At 33.5% G+C, this 21854-nt stretch overlaps 1 protein-coding gene across 1 annotated transcript in view; it reads right to left on the bottom strand.

Annotated features, from left to right (window-relative positions):
- LOC123662146 (neurexin-1) overlaps positions 1-21854 on the bottom strand; it is a 241188-nt gene that overhangs the window by 143780 nt on the left and 75554 nt on the right. The window lies entirely within an intron of this gene.

The following is a 21854-nucleotide window of genomic DNA, read 5'->3' as shown; positions in this document are numbered from 1 at the left end:
ACGTAAATAACGTCGGAACGATGATTTCACCGCACTTCTTATGTAGCATCGTTACATAAGTATCGCAAAGCTTTGTACGCGATTCTACTTTAAAAATTACATGGATTTATCTTTGTTTGTATGTAATTACTGGAACGAAGTTTCTTACAGGGCGTTGCTTAGGTACCTTAGCCGGCAGAAAACGTCCGTGACGTTAAAAAAGCGTGAGTTTTTTTATGTATTTTTTATTTATGCTCCTGGGGGGGATTGGGGATTGGGTCGGCAACGCGCTTGCGATGCTTCTGGTGTTGCAGGCGTCTATAAGCTTCTTTGCCGAACTAGTGATATAAAAAAAAATGTATAGTCAATGTATGATAGCTATACAGTGTCTAATACTACTTTATGATCTGTCCACGTGATGACTGTTACTATTATTAAAGTTTGCTATTATCATATCATTCGATAATTATTATACATTTTTATGAATCATTGTAAATAAAATAAAGGTGTAGAGATAATTTTATAAAGTAGTTTTTTTTTAATCGATAAAAAAATCATAATAAAATGTATTCCCGAATAATTATTTTCTTTGTAGCTCGAATAGAACTTGAAATTAATATTTTATAACAGGGAACTTCGTTCCTATCTGGTGCCCCACGACACCACATTTTTTTGTACGTTTAATGGTCATATATATGTGCTAACAATAATTATTTTGAATTTATTTTTAGAGAACCCGTTGCACCGGTTGCTGATAGTTTACCTAGCAAATAAGTTACAGATAGGTTTTATCAGCAGGAGGTAAAATGAATAAACTACGACTCCTGAATTTAAAGTTTACTTAATTAGTTTTATCAGCTATAGGCAAAACAAGCCCTCAATGTAAATAAAACTGGCGAAACATAACACCAACGTACGTTAATTAATACGATTTTTAAGATTTATATGATTTTTACACACATTTTAATTTCAACCCTTGAAAATATTTTTATCTCTAATAGAAGTGTCTACGTATTACTTTAATACGGCTTTACTACGAAAACTCTAAATGTAACTAACAATATTGGTACCAGGCACATATTAATACAGACATTATTATATAGGTAGGTACTTTGTCGGATTCTATAGGCTTAGAAAGATTTTTTTCTATTACGTCATGATACTATATAAGATTTTAATAACGTAGTATAAAGCAAATAATAACTTGCTGGTAACTAAGATACCAAGAGTATTTTGGGGTACGCTGGGTTGACAGTAATGCACTAGTAATGCACTGGTTTCGCAGACGTTTGTCAAACAATTTTTGTACCTTACAACTTAATCGCTTCATAGAATACAAAACTTTTCAAAGATAAGTCGAAAAATAAGCATGAAATGTGCAACTTTACATAAATATTTTAAAGATATTTAGAATCTCAATACTAAAAAAACACTTTTAAGATATTCAAAATACAAATGAGCTGAAATAATATCTATAAAGTTTTCACTACTCGTTCTTAATCCAATTTAGTTTTCATAAAAACTAATATAATGGTAAGTGGGACCACATTATACATTATTCTTACACAATGGTGCTTCGACAGTCGGTGGCCCCACTCACTGTAAGAGTACTCGAACATTCTTAACCGAGTCACCACCTTTCGATTAAAATTGCATTTGGAAAATTCTTACTTTAAAATAGTTAATACTCGCACTTTTTATAATGAAGTGGGTTGACATTTACGTGATGATATTTTCTTGTTACAATGTTATTATGTTTTTTTTTTTAATCTTTAAAAAACAGGTGATTTGTCACACAGTGACCACGTCACCTCCATCATTCTTAACTAAATCAACAACCTCTCTTTAAATATATTAGGACTAATTTATAAACATTTCTCTCTTCAGAAGTTGGTGAAGCCAAGATACTATTGAATACCACCACATTATTTAAATTATATTCTGAGTACTGCATAAAAAACAAACTTCTTTCAGTTTCAATTCGCACACATTCCATTAAAACATGATATGTATCCTCTACTCGGTCACATTCTGTGCACAATGGCGAATCAAATATCTTCATTAGGAATATTGTGTTAGTTATGAATTAAAATTATCCTGAGATTAGCAAGTTTTCAAAATACTATTAAAGCAACGCGATCAAAATATCGTGAATTCTTGTTGTACCTAATTATAGTGCAATACGAAACATTATTATGTTCTTTAAAATCGCTTTAATAAAATTCACAAATGACATACCATTATAACCAAACACTATTTATACATAGAAGATACAAATCCTCAGAAAATCTCAGAGATCTATATTATGGTGAAAGCTTTAGAATCATCATTACAGCCTTTACAGTCGTAGTCGTAGTAGTCGTATCGTCTACTGGACGTAGGCCTCCACAAGTTTACGCCAAAAATAGCGTGAACTCATGTGTTTTGCCCATAGTCACCACGCTGGGCAGGCGGGTTGGTGACCGCAGGGCTGGCTTTGTCGCACCGAAGACGCTGCTGCCCGTCTTCGGCCTGTATATTTCAAAGCCAACAGTTGGATGGTTATCCCGCCATCGGTCGGCTTTTCAAGTTCCAAGGTGGTAGCGGAACTATGTTATCCCTTAGTCGCCTCTTACAACACCCACGGTAAGAGAGGGGCCATTAATTAAACCATTTTATCTTGCACATTACTAATAGATAATTTACCACTTTATCGGGAAAAGGTACAACAAGCCCTAAGACAACTTAGGTATATAAAATACAATTTCAAACTCATAGCATTGTAACTAACTCTCGAAGTTCATAAGTTCATAGTTAATTTATATTTTACTGTTCGAGTTTAATATTTGTATTAATACCCAAGAGTTTGAGTTGCCATTATTATGATATCATTAAATATACTAACATTTCTTGTTACACAAACAACAAACTGTTTTCAGGTAGAGTGCCTTGGATCCAGAATAATTAATTGTTCGTGAGATCGTTTAATGACAAAGCATTTGGAATTGAACGAAACAGGTGCTTGGTTGGTACAGCTATATCTAGTTTTGTACCTATGTCAAATGTTTAAAGTAATTAAGTTTATGTGTACATTGGTTACCACATTTCTTCTGCGTTAGCATTTATAGCTAATATATGTAAGATAGGAGAATAGGTAATATAATATGTAAGTTAGGAGAATTTATTACTTCGCTTTTCGATGTTATAGTTATATGAAATAAGAATAACAGTAATGTATAAATTTAGAATTTGAAATTATTCCATTTTCAATTAAATTAGAACTCCAATTCTCGTCTTTTTTTCTCGTCTAATTCTCTTGTTACTAATGGAATGGAATAGGTGGAATGGAATAGTTATGGAATTAAAGTTTTTAAAAGTTTTTTCTTCGTACTTCAACTTCAACTACTCAACTTCAAAAGGCACTAACATATAATTTAAGATACGCGACAATTATTTACAGCATTCAACCTATATATCAAATTCGTTAAACAATAATCACCCCGTATTACATTAGTATAAACATATGACTATCAAGGAATAACACTGTTTCCGTAGACTAATAAAATCAATATGAATTTCAACCTAAATTTAACGTGTACGTTGTATATGACTTGTGCATGTGTGCGAGTTAAATGTGTGTGCGTGTAACGTGTCAGATTGATGACGACACAAGATGGCCGGCAATCACCGTGTACGTCAGACTATTATGTTCGAGTGGGTTTATTAACTACATCGGATTCGCAGGTGTTATTAATTAGCAGGCGAAAATTAATTGATTTTCAATTACTCGCATAAAACTGATTATACGAGAGTACCGATCAAGTGCGCTTATTTTTAACTGATTATATTAAAGGTTATATTATTAATTTACGTACGAAAATATCACTTTTCAAATAATTTAGGAAATTCTAATTTCAATTCAGTATTGTAATAGAACTCAAACAAAATAACCGCTCTGGTGTAGTGGTGCGAGAAGTCGCCTAAAACACCGACGGTATGCGGGTTCGATTCTCGCTCGGGATGGATATGTATATGTACAAATATTTCTTTTCAGTTTGAATGTCGTCAGCGTGGCTCGGAGAGCACGTTAAGCTGTCGATTCCGTTTGTTATCATAAATACCTATCAGTTGCGCTGGCGGTTGCGGGTTCGATCCTCGCACACGACAAACAAATATTGCCCGTGGTCTGGGTGTTTGTGCAATTTTTGTACGTCTCTTCACCGTGCCTCGGAGAGTACGTTTAGCCGTCGGTCTCGGTTGTAATCATGTACACCTGATAGCGACCGTTACTCATAGTAGGCAACTTATCCGCCAACCTGTAGTGGAGTAGCGTGGTGGACTAGGCTCCAATCCTTCTCCTACATGGAGAAAGAGGCCTATACCCAATAGTGGGATGTTACAACTACAATACATAAGTTATGATAATTAAATTAATTTCATTAGTTTTAATTTAATGTGTCATAGAGTTACTAAAATAGACAAATGAAAACATTACTTCGACTAAATGAAGGAACGTAGACGTTAATTAAGAAGATTTCATAACTGTTTCTAAGATAAAAGTTCAAAGCGTTTAATTAAAAGTCGGTCTTTTGAAACAGTTCGCACAAATATACAACATTTATTTGTAAATGAAGAATCAATGACAAATATTTTTTATGAACTAATACTCAAAGAAATTTTAACTAACGATGCAAGCATTTTGTAATTTATTTATATTTTTATTTTTATTTTAACCAGCTGTGCCAGCGACTATGTCTGCGTGGAATTTAACAAAAAAGTTATTGTTCGGTTCGCAGAGTTATAAAATAAAAGTAGCTCAAGTTACTCCTTATTACATCAGCTATCGCCAATGAAAGTCCCGTCAAAATGGTCCAACCGTTTCAGGGATTATAGCCGGAACAAACAGACAGACAGACAGACAAAAATTGTAAAAAAATGTTATTTTGGTATTTGTACCGTGTTAACATTCTATATGCATTTAGTAAAAAGCGTTTATTTATATATTACAAACAGACACTCCAATTTTATTTATTTGTATAGATTTTTAAGCTGCTTTCGTGTTTTACGAATTCAATTTTTTACAACCAAAAAATCCATCGTATTTAAAGACATGCTTTATTTAATTTATTTTCTTTAATATATAACTTGTTCGGCAAATAAGCGTACGGCTCACTTGATGGTAAGCGATTACCGTAGCTTATGCTGCGTCTGCAACACTAGAAACATCGCAAGCGCGTTGCCGACCCTATCTCCAATCCCCCCAGGAGCACTATTCACCTTACCAAGAGGAACACAATGCTGCTTGAAAGCAGTATTACTAAGCTGTGATCTTCTGTAAGGTCGAGGTACAACCCCAGTCGGGCTACTCCATATTTTGAGCAGGAAATTTTCTGCTGAGCTCTATCTCAGATAAATGTTAGACATGGAAAATGCCCATCACCGTAGTGTCGGCAACGTCACCGAAACATCGGTATTTTCAAAATGACTATAGCGGTAGATCTTAAAAAGATATATGGTAAACGTCCTAATAAATAAAATAGTCTATATATGTTACAATCCATTAAAGATTCATGTAAAACCATACAATAAAACAGATCACTTTAATTCAATTTATAAGCATGAATAAAATTTTCAACTTTATTAGAATACTCGTAGTTTTAATCACGACAGCGGGACTGTAAAAACAGCAATTTCAGAGGCACTTGAGTACGTGGCGTGTTAAGTGAGGAGCAGGAATGATGGCAATTTCGTCGTTTCAGATAGTAAAAGCGTCTTAGAAAATATTGCTCGATACAAGACAAAGCGATGGCGTGCTTATGTTGATACTACGAAAATAACACAATTTTAAAAAAGCACAAGTTAAGGCTTTTACTGCAGGTTTAAATGTATATTTTTTGTGTTCACTTCAGTTCAGAAGCTTTACTTTTACAAAAATAAAACTTTATTTTTAAAGTTTTAATTTGTAAAATGACGATTTGAAAGTGCTCTTGGGGCCTAATTGAATAAAGCTGTTTTTTTGATTTTGATTTTGAGAACAAGTTTTTTTTTTTGTGATACAACCAGGTCGGCAAACAAGCGTACAGCTCACCTGTTAGTAAGCGATTACCGTAGCTTATAGACATCTGTAACCCCAGAAGCATCGCGTTGCCGACCCTACCCCCAATTCCCAAATAAGTATCAATAGTTAATTTACTTTCGTGTTATACTAACTTTTATATAATATCTATGTAAATAAATAACAATCGTCGTGACATTTCTCAAAATTTCCTAAAAATAAAGTTATTGTGGGAAAGAGTCTGTTAACAACAAAAGACCCTTTATAAAATTACACGTCAAGCACACTAGATGACACCAGTGTCATTTCAGTACTCTGCGGTCATCGCCATATTGATTGTAGAAAAACGTCGCTCTGCCATTTTTAATCAATATTTTTATTTTTTAAAATAACAGCGATATTAATCTTTATGTAAATATCTTTAAAATTATATGTAACACTTACCTGTAAATATAAAAATTATGAGGAAAAATTAATAATTTTAATAAAAGTAAAAACTTTAAATGCGCTTTGCTATTTTTTATTAATGTCACTTTTCTATAACCATTTTTTTTTAATTATTTGGAAATCAAGCAACATAATTTATATCACGTTCAATTAATTTCTCATTTATAATATACACAAAATCCTTTGGAATTCCATTGAAAACAAACGACCGTTCGCATTATTGCATTACTCGTATATTTCAAAAGAGCAAATGCTAAACATTATAATATTTATTATTTATTTGACAATTTTCGCGAAATACTGCTTGACGCTACATTAAAACTTCCTTCGTATTATCCCTATTGTCCCTCGAGAATACATTAAGTAAAGAGTTGAATATTATGATGAATGGTGCACCCGAAAACGACCTTTAGCGGCCTCGAGAATGGAACAATAATTGCTTAATTTGCTGTGAAATATTAACAACCATTTTGGAACGCAGGTAATGTGTTCGTCTGCGTGGGTGGCGTGCCAGCCGAAGTGAAAACATATGGTCGGATTTGGACTTGTAATATAATATTTTAATTAAATATTTATTGGATTACATCGAATTTCATATTGTAACGATGTTTCGACAAAATGTGATAACATAATATTTAAACGTATTATAATCATACATAGATGCCGCTTTTCTATGCGCTGTCCTATACCCAAAGGTTGTCTGGAAGAAATCGCTCTTTTAGCGATAAGACCGCCTTTGTACATCTTCCTCTAATTATACTACTTTTGTTTGTATCTTTTAATGGTGTGCAATAAAGAATATTATTATTATTATTATTATTATGTAAGAAATTGTCATTTTAGCATTGTCTGTTGTAATGTAGAAGTTTGAATAAAAAGGCTAAAATAAAAAGTTCTTCCCGTCAAAGAAAACTTTTATGCAATTTCAAAATGCCTAACATTAGGAAAATTATGCTTCAGCCTGTAATATCCCACTGCTGGGCATAGCTTTCCCCATGTAGGAGAAGGATCAGAGCTTAATCCACCACGCTGCTAAAATGCTGGTTGGGGGATATATTCCCTACTCTGTGTACTAACGTGTTCTCCGAGACACAATGGGGAGTTCCATTAACACATTGTTAATATAAACGCTATAACATTTAATGGTGAACGTGCCAAGCAGGTCAACTTAACTCTTTGTATGACAAATTGTTGGCACTTATCATTCACGAGGCTGGAACTGTGTCAGGTCATATGAAAATTACATTTTTATTGTACTACGGCTTTACGGATTTGAATGGAACTTGATAATAGGCTGAATAGTCTCATTGTTGTCTTTTTAGGTTTCCATTTAGACATCAAAGTTAATATTTCACAATCTATGTTTATTTGATTGTGCTATATTCTATTATTCTTGTATTGGGCAGTCCATTTACCGATGACGGCTATGGAATATTTAACATTTTAGTAAGTTTTTCCTCAACTTCGATCGATATAGCCTGTAACATTCTATTGACCTGGGTATAGACCTTTTTCTTCGTGTAAGTAACGATCACTATCCGATAATAACAACGCCCGAACCGAAACCGACAGCTTAACGTCCTCTCAGAAGCACGGTGGGGAGAGCCGCAATGAAATATTTGTCAAAATACGAATATTCATCCCAAGCGGTAACCTAACCCGCAAACTACCGGTGTTTAGGTGCGTATATGCCACACGCGCGGTACAGCGGTTGGTGTTTCCTCAAATTAAGCCTTGTGAAACCGCGAGGAACTTCTAGGGAATTATACATATTATTACGAAACGCAATATTAAAATAACAGACATGCGTGGGCTTGGCAAATAAAATCTTGGGCGTTATTTATTATTGCTTGTCATGTGTAATTTATGAATCTGTGATTTAAAAAAAAAAAGAATTACAGAATCAACGCTTTCAGACGGTGAACTTTCATTGAATAAGTGATTTGGTAGAAAAGTGCTTTAAAATGTTACGCGAATAAATCCTCTTTTGATTTTACCTAATATAAGAGGTGAAAACACAGGTTTCGTATTTTGGGACTGTATTAAGGGACTTTTTATGTAATTTATTATTATGACGCCAAATTAATTTAACAATAGAATATAATTATTAAGATAAAATATATTGCAAAGTATTTTTTTAAATAGCTTTGTAATATCTAATATTACCTAAACCTATTTAAAATAATAAAAGATATTTTTTTTTTAATTTTAAACATGCCATTTTTTTCTTTCATACTCCACACTCATGTTTTTTTTATGTATATTATAAATATAACATTACCTTTGACGCCGTATATCACAACGGCCACCGTCCACCCCCGAACAGAAACTCAGAAATATCTACCCAATGAAGTGCGCGCCATTGTAAGGATACTATCGTAGTGGGATGCTACTATGGCTTCTGTTACGTCACTGTTTACAATCTATGTAGGCCTATCTGTTAGTAAGTTTAGTAGGCTAAAGCTTCGCTAATCGTTTACCATCAAATGAGCCGTACGCTTGTGTGCTGAACTAGTTGAATAAGAAAAAAATTGCGTGCGTACAAAGTACACATGTCAGAAGTGAAACTTCTTCGGCAAACTAATTCAAATAAAAACCTATTTAAAAAACGAATTGAAAAAAAAAAACAATAATTGTGTTTGCTCGCAAACGAAAAAAAACCGACTTCAATTGCATCGACGAGTAATACAACGTAGATCGACGAAAAAATAGTCAAGTAACTACGCGTTATCAAAGATTACTCAAAAAGTAGTTATCAGATCTCGATAAAATTTATATGTGACCACATGATAAACATCAGCTTTCGATTAAATTAAAAATTATCAAAATCGGTACACCCAGTAAAAAGTTATTACGGATTTTCGAGAGTTTCCCTCGATTTCTCTAGAATCCCATCATCTGATCCTGGTTTCCTTACCATGGTACTAAACTAGGGATATTCCCTTTCCAACAAAAAAAGAATTATCAAAATCAGTACACCCAATAAAAAGTAATTACGGATTTTCGAGAGTTTCCCTCGATTTCTCTAGGATCCCATCATCAGATCCTGGTTTCCTATATAACTCAAAAAGTAGTTGTTAGATCTCAAATAAATTTAAATGGGACCAATTGACACACACCACCTTTCGATTAAAAGAAAATTTGTCGAAATCGCTCCACCCAGTCAAAAGTTCTGAAGTAACATACATTAAAAAAAAAAAATACAGTCGAATTGAGAACGCGGTGTTCCCACGCGGTCACCCATCCAAGTATTGACCGCGGCCGACGTTGCTTAACTTCGGTGATCGGATGAGAATAGGCGTATTTAACGTGGTATGGACGTTTAAAAATTCATGACTCGTGACGCCGTGATGCGTTTGATCCGTAAAAGTTTTACCCCTCATACACCTAAAGAAGTTTCACTTCAAAAATCATAGCGATCAGAGCGTGGATCGAACTCACGACAGCCAGCGACATAGCCAGTGCGCGACCGTCGTCCTTTCTTAGTTACTTTGTCTATCTATAAATTCTAATGCTACTGAATTGCTTATTATAATCATTGTACAATTCATCATTACAGCCTATACAGTCCACTGCTGGACATAGGCCTCCACAAGTTTACGCCAAAAATAACGTGAACTCATGTGTTTTGCCCATAGTCACCACGCTGGGCAGGCGGGTTGGTGACCGCAGAGCTGGCTTTGTCGCACCGAAGACGCTGCTGCCCGTCTTCGGCCTGAGTATTTTAAAGCCAGCAGTTGGATGGTTATCCCGCCACCGGTCGGCTTTTTAAGTTCCAAGGTGGTAGCGGAACTGTGTTATCCCTTAGTCGCCTCTTACGACACCCACGGGTAGAGAGGGGGTGGCTATATTCTTTAGTGCCTTAGCCACACAGTAGTATCATTTTACAATTACAGACAATCTTTACAGATTTAAAAAAAAAAAAATTATACTTTAACGACATTTGAATAAAAAAGCCTGTAAATGTCACTGCTATAAAGAAACTTTGTTAATTACAACGTATTGGAGCAAAGTTTAAGTTTTATCCATGACTATGTGCTGTTGCAGATTGACGGATCTCTACCAAGAGTTATGATTTTTAGGAGATATCTCCAAGGAATGAGGTGGAAGAACGCAAAAACATCCATGCAATGCAAAAAAAAAAAAATTTGACTCAGCGGGGTTTGGCCCGCGACTGTCGGTGTCTAGACAAATTTTCGAAATGAAAACCTAAATTTTGAAGAAACAAAAAAACAACTAATAAAAATGTATTCAAGAGAAATATCTAAACATAGTAATTCTATCTATAATATAATATAATATAGGAATTTTCTTATTAAGAGAAAGAGTAAACGGATTAAGTTTAGCTATAAAGCAGATAATCTGAAACGTAAGAAGATTAAACGAAATTAGGAAAGATAACAAAGTAGTTGAACAATATAAAATTATTTTTATATCATTGCTTTAAGAAAATCAAAGGAACGAATTGTACCACTTTTCTAATTGAAAAATTTAAATAGAAATCTTTCAGAAATCGTAGTATTTGTATGAAAGCGTATTAGATAGTATATTTTAAATTATTTTAGGTCGTTTTAACAGTAGAATTGAAAAAATTGTAAAACGGAATTCCTTTTTGATAATATTCCTTTTTGACATATTATATATCTTATATATAAAATTCTCGTATCACAATGTTTTTTTTTTTTTATGTCACTAGGTCGGCAAACAAGCGTACGGCTCACCTGATGGTAAGCGATTACCGTAGCTTATAGACGCCTGCAACACCAGAAGCATCGCAAGCGCGTTGCCGACCCAATCCCCAATCCCCCCAGGAGCTCTAGTCACCTTACTCACCAACAGGAACACAATACTGCTTGAAAACAGTATTATTTTGCTGTGATCTTCTGTAAGGTTGAAGTTACCCCAGTCGGGCTGCTCCATATTTTGAGCAGCAAAATTCCTGCTGTGCCCTACCTCAGTTAAACAAAAGTTAGTTGAAATACTGCTCCGAAACGGATAGACCAATTTTTATGAAATTTTGTGTGCATATCGGGCAGGTCTGAGAATCGGTCAACATCTATTTTTCATAGGCCTAAGTTATAGGGGGGGGGGTAAGGGGGTTAATAACATATATGGCAAAACAACGTTTGCGGGGTCAGCAGACATTTTCTCCATGTAGGAAAATTATTGGAGCTTAATGCACCGCTCTACACTGCGGCTTGAAAGATATATTTCCTACTATGAGTAACGATTACTATCAGGTGTATATGATATTAGAAACAAGACTGACAAATGTGCTCTCCGAGGCACGGTGGGGAGACCCACAAGGACATGCAAACTGGAAAGAAATATTTGCACAAATACAAATGCATCCCGGTGCGGGAATCAAACCCGCAAATAGCCGGTGTCTAGACGTACGCACGTGACACACGCATCATCATACCAAAGTGGTTGTTTTTGTCTAAGTCATCGTAATAAATCGAATAAGGTTTATAGCAAAAATGTACGAAGTAGTCCAGAAAATCAAAATTTAGGTCATATAAAATATCCTGTGCACATTTATAACTGACCCAGCTCACGATTGACTTTAACAGTCAATTTGTAGTTGAAAGTTAACGCCAATAATAGAACGCTTGCAGACAAAAATTTTATTGCCCTTTTTTCTCTTACTCTTGATCGTGACTTGTATATAATTCTACCAGAGCTGTAAGAGATTTTATTAATTCGAAACTGTTTCTTAATTCACACTCTAAGATATAATATACTTGTATAGCAAAACACTTTTTATGAAGAATAAATATATTTAGCAGCTCAATAATTGTGTTTGCTCGCAAACGAAAAAAACCGACTGCAATTACGGCGACAAGTAATACGACGTAAGTAGACGAAAAAAATTAACAAACGCAATAGTCGTAACTACAATTTTCGAGGCTTTCCGTCGATTTCTCTGTGATTCCATCGTCAAATCCTGGTTTCCTAATCATGGTACCACCCTTAGGATATCTCCTTTCGAACAAAAAAGAATTATCAAAATCGGTTCATAAACGACGGAGTTATCCCCGAACATACATAAAATTAATATACATTATATAAAAGAATTTTTTGAAGTCGCTTAAATAATCTCCTTCTTCTTTGAAATCGGTTAAAAAAACTCAGTTGAACACATTCATTCAAAAACGTCCACAACTTCGGTGTACTCATCTTTATACTGTAAGCCCTCCACTGCGCCAGATATCACTTACATAACTATATTATTTTGCCTTCCGTTACATACTAATAAAACAAAGAAAATTCATAATAAAACCTGATAAAATTGCAGAACACATTCAAACTTAATAAGTGCGCTAAAGTATTCTTTCATCTCTAATATCAGTCAATTAATTTTTCCCGATCCAATTGTATAAGGGAATACGTCCATTCTTTTCTTTGTACTTTAGCTGACTTACCTTTCGTTAAACGATACCATCGTTTTTAAAACGCTTTTTATTTCTTCTTCTTTGATCAATGAGCCAAAATAATTCATCGATAATGTATGGAATATATGAAATAATATTAATATAGTCATAGATGTTTAAGGCTTTTTTAACACACGCTTAAAAATGCTTATTAAAATTAATCTCGATATCGGTCTCAAAGCTTATTAAGTTTAGGGTAATGTTGAATTAGATTACGCAATTGTAACTATTTCGTTTTCTCCCGTTTAAAATATAATCTCGTCATTCAGTGATAACATAGCATACTATTAGTGTAAGAAATTTCAAAATGGGTCTATTTTTTTATGAGTTATCCATTACAAAGGAACAAAAATCAAATCTTACATCTTTATAATATAAGTTTACATAACTGGTAGCGTGACAAATTACATCACAATTCATTTAAGAGCAGTGACAATTAAGAAAATGCGTCACATTATGTCAGTCATCTAAACATAACTGTTTAATCAAAATAAATATTACTTTATTCGATCAGGCTTCATAACAACGTGTTATGTATGGAATTAGAACAGAACCTAGTTAGTAATACAGACGCGGCTGTGTTTATTATCCTAAGATCTATATTTTGTTATCGTATGAAGCATAGTTACAAACTTGTTATGTTAAATTTAATTAATAGCTTTATGTAACAAAGTTTTAAGTGATTTTATGTAGTAATTAATACTCTTTGCCTTGTCAATTCATTAAAATTTTGACTAATACAGAAAGCTATAAATACTCAGCGAGTCATTTCCAATACAAGTGTCTCTGACTACTTACTGGGAAGACTCGGTGATTAATTTTAACAAAGATTATAGAAATAAATTATTTTTATTTATTTATTTATTATTTACTGTACGCACAAGCAAATTTCGCTTTATATTTACGTAAGCATATTAAGAGAGGTCTATTATTGTATGTTTTTCGTATTTTATGTTTTTTGATACCTCAAATCTAAATCAAAAACAACTTTATTCAAATACGCTACAAAAGTACTTTCGAATCGTCATTTAGAAATTAAAATTTTAATGTGATTATTATCTTTAAAGGTGAAGCTGTAGCCCGTATTCGGAATGTAGATTCTGCAGAGAAGAATTGGCAAGAAACTCTGCACTTTCTTACCTTTTTTTCTTATCTTAGAACTACTTCTTTATCGAAAATATTTTTTTAAATATCAAAAGATGCTATTTTAATTTTAGAGTAAGGTTTTACGTTGAAGAAATAACGCGCATTTAGTTTATTTTAACTTGTAAGTATCACAAAAGTAGCGTAATGGTATATGTATATGTATGTAATCGATGATAGTTATCAACTACACATGAACAAAAAAGAAGTTTTTTGTTCATGTGTAGTTGATAACTATCATCGATTACACTAAGGTTACTGGATAACACTAGGTATATTGCCTTAGTTTATAATGTACCTAATGTATTTTTTTTTAATTATATGAAGTTTTACTACTTTAACTTTTTTGACGTGACAACGTCTAATAAATCGATGAAAATTGGCTGCATGCACGAAACAGAATGACACATTGTACGTTACGCTCATTGTCTCGTTACGCTCATTGTACGCTTGCGCCGCATCTATCTCTCTTACACTCGATTAGCCTATGCGTCCGAGGAGGTGTTTTGTAGTGACATTATCACGTTAAACTATCGTCCGTAAATTAACTTTACAGACAACCAATTATTTTTTGTTTTCTTTTCGTGAATGAAATGTGTTTTGCCATAATGCGAAATAAATATTTATATATCATTTCCACTCAAATCAAACTAAAACCAAACTTAAAGCAAAACGGCACTAACACATCTGTAATTAGCAAAGCTTTCGTACACTAAAATGAAATCCCGTCGAATAAATCATACACGAATCAAGCTTACATCAAGCCCTCTTATTCTACAAATAAGTCATATCGCAATCAATCAGGTCAGATCGATAGCTGAGGTCGATGTATTACTTGATAATAATAATTTCTGACAGATTCCAAATTCTACTGTACCAAGTGTGTCACAATCACGTCATAATGATTTTTCTATTGTTATACGCCATTGATTTTTTACCCTAATCTATTCTTACAATAGGATTGTTAGTCCAATTCTGTAAGTTGAAAATCTACTGAGCTATAGTTTCGAGGGTAGTCTACAATCGATGCTGAAGTCAAATCTAAGATATTTTAATTTTCTACAATCTCTGTCTTTACTAAGGTAATTAGGAAGTATATTAAGAATTGTCTATTATTGTCTGTTTTTTTTGTAACATCTCAAATCAAAATTCTATGACAAATCTCTGTCCTTACCTTACCCAAACTTCTTGCCGTAAGTACTAAATAAAACTGGATAAAACCGGATTGCTTATTTAAATCCATACTAGAATACTGGATACTTTTTGTCCTTTAATACAAAACATACTGATATATTTCCCTTGGTAGAGAGAATGAAAGTGAAATTTTGCAAACGAACGCTACAACTAATAATGCGGCCCTATGTAGAGCCCCAATGGTCCTATAACGGCGTCTAGACACACGAGCGTATGATACGGTGACCGCTAAGCCCAACAACTAATTACTGTAACCATTATAATTATAACCAAAACCTTGCATAAAAATGACACTGATCATCATAATTTAAGTTATAATTGTGTTTGCTCGCAAACGAAAAAAAAACCGACTTCAATTACATCGACATGTAATACAACGTAGATCGACGAAAAAATAGTCAAGCAACTACGCGTTATCAAAGATTACTCAAAAAGTATTTATCATATATCGATAAAATTTATATGTGACCACATGATAAATATCAGCTTTCGACTAAATTAAAAATTATCAAAATCGGTACACCCAGTAAAAAGTTATTACGGTTTTTCGAGAGTTTCCCTCTGTTTCTCTGGGATCCCTTCATCAAATCCTAGTTTCCTTATCACGGTATTAAACTAGGGATATCCCCTTTCTAACAAAAAAAGAATAATCAAAATCGGTACATCCAGTAGAAAGTTATGCGGTATAATACAACGTAGGTCGACGAAAAAAGCGTCAAGTAAAAACGCATTATTAGATATAACTCGAAAAGTAGTTGTTAGATCTCGAATAAAGTTAAATGGGACCAATTGGCACACACCACCTTTCGATTAAAACAAAATTTGTCGAAATCGGTCTACCCGGTCAAAAGTTCTGATGTAACATACATAAAAAAAAAATACAATCGAATTGAGAACCTCCTCCTTTTTTGGAAGTCGGTTAAAAAAATACAGTCGAATTGAGAACCTCCTCCTTTTTTGGAAGTCGGTTAAAAACGGTACAATGGTGTCCTATTTCTAGTATAGACTGAGCGTCATAGATCACCGACTAGCCGTATAAAACTTAATATCTTCATATGATAAATAGAACCGGCGTTTGATGTATGGGCCTTATACAACCTTATCTGGTAAGATATACTAGCTTGAACGTCCGAAATACTTCGGTAATAATCTATACAAATATTATAAAGCTGAAGAGTTTGTTTGTTTGAACGCGCTAATCTCAAGAATTACTGGTCCGATTTGAAAAATTCTTTCAGTGTTAGATAGCCCATTTATTGAGGAAGGCTATAGGCTATATATCATCACACTAAGATCAATAGCAGTGGAGCACTAATGAAAAATGTTTCAAAATTGGGGATTTTTTTTCAAGTTACTATTCAACGCGGACGAAGTCGCGGGCAGTAGCTAGTCAGATATATTTGTTTATTGAACACTATTAAGATTATGTTTTTTAAGGTTTGTATGCTTTGATAAGAGCCATTTAAGGCAAAATATTGTTTAAGCTCGACTTCAGATGACCTTAGATTGACAGATTCAAAAGAATTTTTTTTAGTTAGTACCACATTAGAAATTATTAATATCAAAAAAGAAAATTAAAAGGCAAGACTTGACTTAAAACAAATTATATATAGGGGTAGAAGGAAGAAATCTTAAATGTTTTAAAAGATGCTACAGACACATACACGCACGCACAGAAACACACACTAAGTTTAGAGAGCCCCTAAGGAATTATTTTCCTAGTCTAGGACCAGGATTCCATTGAATCTAGTGACATAAACATTATTCTAAAAAAGGGTCTTGGTGATAAATCACCGCATAGCGTAAGATGATTTTCGAAGACAAATTTAGCACTTGAATGAAAGTACTAAGAAAGATTAGTGTCCTCACTTTACCGTCTCAACTTAAAATAAAAATCCACAAATAAAATAAAGTCCCACAATGTATCCAATTACAAATTCATATAAATAATTCAAAGTCAATGACTCATCGCTCAAAATCCGCAAGCTAAATGGGTCAAGTTACGAAAATAAATTGAATGACCTTTCGGTCTGCATACACAGCCTCCGAAATAACGCGACTAAAGATAAATGGTAACGTTTTCACCTATAACCCGGCCAGACGGTGCTATATTTTATTTGGTGGTGTCACCTTGACTCCATTTGTTTGAAATAACATTTTATGTTTCGATACATTTCAAGTATATATATAGAAATATCTAACATTGTACTATTTCATATGAGCCTCGGAGATAAAAATATTATACATCTGAACTGTGATTTCGTAAGAAAAAAAAACTTCAGAATAGAACAAAATTCTAGGAACTCTTTTTACTGGGTACAAAATTAGATTTAAAAAAATATATTATTTTAGGATCAATATTGAGAAAAACTTGATTCTAAGTGATTACCTTATCTTATAGGCGCTTGGAACACCAGAATTATCGCAAGCGTGTGGCCGACCTTACCACCAAACCCCTCCCCCCGATAGCTCTCATTACCAAACTCACCACAGACACAACACTGCTTGAAAGTAGTGATATTTAGCTGCGATCTTCTGTAAGATGCTTTCTGCGATCTTCTATAAGGTCGAGATTCTTCCCGAGTCGGACAGTTCCAGATTTTGAGCAGGATATTTCCTGCTGAGCCCCTACCTCAGTTAACAGTTTCGTTTTAGTTCATTCTTTTAGCCACATTTCATATTCTTAGCTGCTGATATTATCATTTGAATAAACTGTTACAGTTCAAACATACAATAATTGTGATTGCTCGCAAACGAAAAAAAAAAACACAACTTCAATTACATCGACAAGTAATATAACTGTTAACAAACAAATTGTTAAGTAAAAACGCGTTTTTAAAGATTACTCAAAAAGTAGGCATCCAGACCTCGATCAAATTTAAATGGGTCCTACCATCAGCTTTTGACTATAACAAGAATAATCAAAATCCGTATAACGCCGTTATAGTAAAAAGTTATGAAGTGGAACACACGTAGGTCGACAAAAAAAATTGATCCACCCAGTAACTAGTTCTGAGGTAACATACATAAAAATAAAACATTCGAATTGAGAAACTTTACCTTTTTTGAAGTCTTAAGTGAACTTAACTAAAAAAAAAAATATGAAACAGTTGTTAAGCTTTTTTTATCGAATTGGTAGTGACTACAACAAATTCATTTTCAGGCTTACTTTGAAATGTTGATGTATTTTTAAAAATACTTTGACGAAATCATTGTATTAAAATACTACAACACTATTTAAAAAAAAACTATAATTTATTGATCTGCCCAAATAACGACGACATAATTTTAAATTGGAGAAAAATCGGAACTAACAAAATCTTTTTCTTTTTTTTTTGTTTCTTTTGAAAAGTATTAATAGTTATACAAAAATTGTACTCGAAATGTAGTATATTTTCATACTTATAATATTTTTACTGTAACACACAAAATATAAAGTATCAAAAATTTTAATGACATGTAAAGTTAAGTTCTAAATATTATACGATCACTCCGAGATTTTCTACTTTCGAAACTTTCGAAGACTTGACAGTTGCTGAAGTTTGACGTTTCCGCGTCATTAAATAATGACTTTAATCAATGTTAAGGGCAAGTTTAAAATTGAACAAGTTGCTACTTGTGTTTTGTCCTCCCTCATTTTTTTATGTAAATATATTAAACCTAATATACATTAAGTTGTAAATATCGTGATTGTCTTAGCCTAAAATAGTTTTTTAGCCGACTTCAAAAAAGGAAGAGGTTACTCAATTCGACCCTATATATATTTTTTATGTATATTCGAGGATAACTTCGTCGTTTATGAACCGATTTTGATAATTCTTTTTTTATAGGAAAGGAAGTATCTCAAGAGTGGTATCATGATAAGGAAACCAGCATCTGATGATGGGATCTCAGAGAAATTGAGAGGAACCTTCGAAAATCGTCGCTTCAGCCTGTAATATCCCACTACTGGGCATAGGCCTCTTTACCCATGTAGGAGAAGGATCAGAGCTTAATCCACCACGCTGCTCCAATGCGGGTTGGTTGAAAACCGTAGTGACGACTAGTGCGTTTGTTAATTTTTTTCGTTTACTTACGTTGTATAACTTGTCAATGTAATTGAAGTCCGTTTTTTATCGTTTGCGAGCAAACAAACTTATATTCAATATATGAGTCGTTCTAGGTGAAGGAGGATCTTTTTAAACTAAATTACTACTGTTTAGTCCAACAAGATTTTATAGTTTATACATGAATGGTATAATACTAGAAGCAGTATTCTCAAGAAACCGTTACTAAAACATACAACGCTAGACAAACATTCCTTAAGACCAAGACGCTATCTCTCGTCTCTAATTACACAGTATCGTTCATTCTTAGTCTGACAAAATAACACACGGCTTAGAAGTGAAATGTATGGGTATTTTCAAATGTACCATGTACCCTAATTAATGATACGCTTAACTTAAATATCTACAAGTTTTGAGCACCATGCACCTGATTCTAGAAAGTAGGGGAATGTGCTTGACACGTCTATATAATCAAAGGGAATGTGTAATTGTTTTGTGGCATTTAATACTGCGTTTTATCATTAACTTGAATGAAGTCATATTAATTAATGACGGAGAAGAGTTGCAGCTAAATCAAACACACTGCTTCATTCCAGTTTTGTGGCAATGTATCTCAGAATTTCTTCTAAAAAAAATTCTTCAACGACTGAATAGTCTCAAAGACAGAAGTTAAGACACAAATTTGAAAATATTTTTTTGACTAAAAAAAGTTGGTGTTTATTACTTTTTTACATATTTTATCTCTTGGGATGTCTGGGCTTTCGTAAAAAATCATTAAGCGATAAATTTACACTTACATAAGCGATACTGATTATCTGAATTTTACTGGTAATCGATTTTGCACACCTACAAACGTCTGCTCTTGTACGTCCTAAGGTTGGCTGGTAGAGAATGCTTTTAGCATTAAGCCCGCCTTTTGTACAATTCTATAATGTATTGTGCAATAAAGTATTAATAAATAAATAAATATTGATATACATTTAAGGGTAATTTTTCACAGTAACATTTTATCTCTAAAATTCCATAATTTTCTAAGTATAAATGATATACAGGAATACAAAGAATTTTCTCTGACCTTTAGTAAAATTTACTAACGACCCACAGTTCACGCAAGAATAATATACATGCAAATGCCACTTCTGTTCATCGACATTGCATGTTCTGGAGAATTCAAGAGCCGTGCGTCGATAGTTTTATCGAATAATAATAGTTTATATACAAATGAGCTGGGTCAGCTGGAGTTAGTTCACCAGACGTTGTCCTGTCTTGCGAACAGTAAAACACGTAAATTTTAAAAAGAAAAATATAGGAACACCATAATCAACTATCGGTATGTAATATACAGATAAAAAAACAAAAGATTGGTCAAGTGCTTTTGGAGGACTGCGACCACAAACGCTATGACACACATTTAGACTATATCAGGGATTCAATGTATCGAAATAACTAATTACAACTAACTGAGGTAGGGCACAGCCGGAAATTTCCCAGCTCGACTGGAGATGTACCTCGACCTTACAGAAGATCACAACTAAATAATACTGCTTTCAAGCAGTAATGTGTTCCTGTGGTAAGGTGACAAGAGCTCCTAAGGATTCGGGATAGGATTAGCAATACGCAGACAATGCTTCGGATGTTACAGGCGTCTATAAGCTACGGTAATCGTTAACCATCAGGTGAGCCGTACGTTTGCTTGCCGACTAGTACAGAGTACGTACGCAGTAGTAGTACTAGTACAGAACTAAATTAGCTTGTAAACATCCTTCTAGGTACAAAGGTATCTTCTTTAAAAATATCAAAGGTTAAAAAAGTACGGTCCGTAAATGTGTACAAGTACTGCACACCAGATCACGGCAACCATCTGTATGACAAATACAAATGTTTGTCATGTGTAGAGGTCAAACTCTCAACCGCCAACGTATGTATAAAGATCATATAAATATAATAAACAGCTTTTTGACGTTGACAAAGAAGCCGACATGATCTATACAACGCTTTCGCTACAGGGCAGTCAAAATTTAATTAATGATAGTAAATATTTAAAGATTAAAATCAAATATCCATTTCAATGAGCTATTTTAGACACTATAGACACACACTTATATCCAAAATACGAGTAAATAACTATTATAGCACATGCACAGCATATGCAGCCACTTTACTGCAGCCAATTTGCATGTGGTAGATATTTAAGTAAATTCATACGAAAATGTCTTATAATACATGTATAATAATACTATTTAAGCTATCCGTGGAAAGGTATAAGCATTTATGCGGTGAAATTAAAGCTTTGTACACGCTTCTGCTTTTGACTTGAACTAAAGTAGAACGCCATGGAATTTCTTTGTTGGATTTACTGAACGTTTTCAAAGTAAAGGTACGTTCTAAAACGAACTCTATTTAGAAGACACTAACTTTTCATTTCCGTAGTATAATAACGCTTGACAATGAGCTCAGAAAATTGAGATATTTATAAAATATAGAGTGCATGGAATTTTTTTATTTTCTTTTCAGCTTTATTCTTTCTTTAATAAAAAGTCCTTGAGAGGCGATCATTTCGTATTTTACGAGTTAGGT

This window comes from Melitaea cinxia, chromosome 18 (assembly GCF_905220565.1).
Source record: "Melitaea cinxia chromosome 18, ilMelCinx1.1, whole genome shotgun sequence".
In the NCBI taxonomy this organism is placed as follows: domain Eukaryota; kingdom Metazoa; phylum Arthropoda; class Insecta; order Lepidoptera; family Nymphalidae; genus Melitaea; species Melitaea cinxia.
The sequence above is the reverse complement of the archived record's forward strand: the minus strand, read 5'-3'. Positions and strand labels throughout refer to the sequence as shown.